This window comes from Anopheles darlingi, chromosome 3 (assembly GCF_943734745.1).
Source record: "Anopheles darlingi chromosome 3, idAnoDarlMG_H_01, whole genome shotgun sequence".
NCBI classification, from domain to species: Eukaryota; Metazoa; Arthropoda; class Insecta; order Diptera; family Culicidae; genus Anopheles; species Anopheles darlingi.
In genome coordinates, this window is record NC_064875.1 from 68,690,968 (window position 1) to 68,693,467 (window position 2,500).

The following is a 2,500-nucleotide window of genomic DNA, read 5'->3' on the forward strand; positions in this document are numbered from 1 at the left end:
GTACTTCGGATGATCTCGAGCGTCACGCGTCGCGTGCGAGCCGTCAGCAGGAGGCAAACAATTGCAACGAAATCACTTCTAATTATGCAAATTCTCTCCAACAACAGCAGACGCCCGTGTTCTTGGTTGCGGTTAATGAGCCAAAGTCGCCACCTCCGGAGACCTGAGGGTAGAATGGTGCATGTTGCTCTTGTTGCTCCTAAATGGAGCGGGAATTAAGGGTGCCACAGAGCTCCCACCCCCCGAAGCAGTAGGAGAGGAAGGGAAGGTGTCTCGTGCCCTCATGACACGATGGCCGCCTCCGCCACTGCCTCCAGCGCGCAGCGCGGGGGAACCAACTAACCATCCAAGCCGCCTACTGCACCACTGATCTCATTTGAAGCGTTCGGAGCATTGGGAGGGGGGGGGGAGGGGTTGATCGCGTGCGAAACGCGATCATTACTCGTCGCGCCTGTCCTCGCCCATCACCATCACCGCCGGCACCGCAACAACTCCCATGATCACGAATAGCATCGAGCATCATCGTGATCATCGTGAGTGCACTCGGACGTTCTCGCCGTCGCTTTTTCGTCGAGACACGGACCAGAGGGTTGATTGTAGGGAACAATTCAATCTCCCAGCCCTTCTTCCCAGTGCCGCCGATAAGCGGCCAAATCCAGGTGGTCTACACCCGCGGCTTAACCGCAAACCGCTCGGGTCTGTACTCCCACTTGTCCGATCTTCCGAAGGTCTTCTGGTCCCGGTGTTCACGAGCACGGGTCAAGGGAATCCGGGCATTGAGATCACGAGCGTTTTTCTACCCGCCCTGGTGCGCTGAGGTGCGAGACGATCGCAATTGCGAAAGGGCGTTGGTGGCCCGGTCGAGTCCAATCAAGTCGAGCACCAATCACAAGCCCTAGGTGCGCGCCCGTTTGACCCACTTCCCTGGCGCTGATGATGGATTGGCATTCTTGTGGCCGGTGGGGCTCGGTTAAGGTATCTTAAGGCCGGGAATGTGGAGCAAATGCACCGCAAATGCATCGAGGTGCATTGCATGGTGCCGATGCCGTGGGCCGAGCTCGCCTACGATCATTGGCGAAATGGCACACATCATTTATTGTAATAATGATCCACCCTTGAACCTCCTTTCAATCCGCTTGGCCAGCGGATCCCTACACCTTCTTTCGGCCTAAGGCGATACACCATCTAAAGGCACCTTTATAAGCTCCCTTCCTGATTCACATTGATTGGACGATTGCAAGGGATTCCTATTCGATTTTTCAATACTTCTTCCATCTAGGGTCCTCTTGGAAGACACTGATTATACAGGGATGTGACTATACGATCAATAGATATGACAGTAAAAGGAAAAGCAGCATGGTGAAAGTGAAGAACTGACCCTTACATATGCATTCCCATCCATTCTGCAAGCCGACATATTCGCCTGTACGGCTACAGATGTGTTAAAGACTTCATGCACTGATAATGAAGTCAGCAACTGAATAGAGTGAACCCAGCAGAGCTCCTTTCGCGCCCGAGACCGAGACCTCTCACCAGCCACAGTCGGTTATTCATTAGCATACGACTTTGTAGCCATCTTGTGAAGACGCTGCCATCGGACGCTACCATGAGTCTCACTAATGTCTCCATTGCTCCAGGCACAACCAGGAGGCCAGGAATTCCAGCCAGGGCATCTAAAGATAGCAAACGCAAAGCTGCAGGCAAGAGGCAAAAAAAATGGAAAAGGGACTGAGATGAGGACCGGGGAGATGAGGGGGAACCGCGAACATAACCGTAGCGTGGGCAGTGGAAAGTGAACCTCAAACCTGAAGTGAGATGCCTCCTTCAATTGCAGCGACTGCGGCTCCCTGATGCCTATGCCTACCCTGTTACTCCCTTTTTTGCGTAGACGACTTCGGGCAATAAATGTAAGTCGTTAAGTCTAGCTACCCCTCCCTCCCCCGCTCTCTGGGGGGCTCTTGCTCTCCACCTGCGACTAGCTGCGTCCATTTGGCGTTACTTTGTGGAGGCCCGCACGGTCTGGACTTGTTGCTGGACCGCCATTTCAGGCGACGCCAATTTGCCATTCCCGAGGTGGCGTGCAAATGGATGCGCACCGCAAAGTACTTCGCAAGGGCTGACAAATGGTGGCTCGTTGGACGGGAGACAACGAATGTCGTCGGCAGCACTACTGGCTGCCGTGTAGAGGTGGCCGTGAAGGTAGGTGTCAGCGATGCGCCACAAATTCACGCATCAAAGTAGACGTTCCCGAAAATCGTGACTAAAATTCGTTCCTTTTACGATTTTGCCCAGCAAAGCGCCGGCTGCGTTGACAGCAGCTTAGGCTACTAAGACCGAAACTTTCTACCTCCGAGTAAACGGTTTTTTCATCAGAATCATACCAGATGGACAGCGCGTTGCATTGGCCATTTGCATACTGACAGCAAACACACACACACACAAGCTAATGGACCCCGTTTTCCAGAAGCCACTGCTAGTGCCGGGACGGATCGGACACATA

At 53.6% G+C, this 2,500-nt stretch overlaps 1 protein-coding gene across 1 annotated transcript in view; it reads right to left on the reverse strand.

The window, feature by feature from the left end:
- LOC125954809 (agrin) overlaps positions 1-2,500 on the reverse strand; it is a 35,332-nt gene that overhangs the window by 3,740 nt on the left and 29,092 nt on the right. The gene's annotated exons all lie outside the window — the stretch shown is intronic.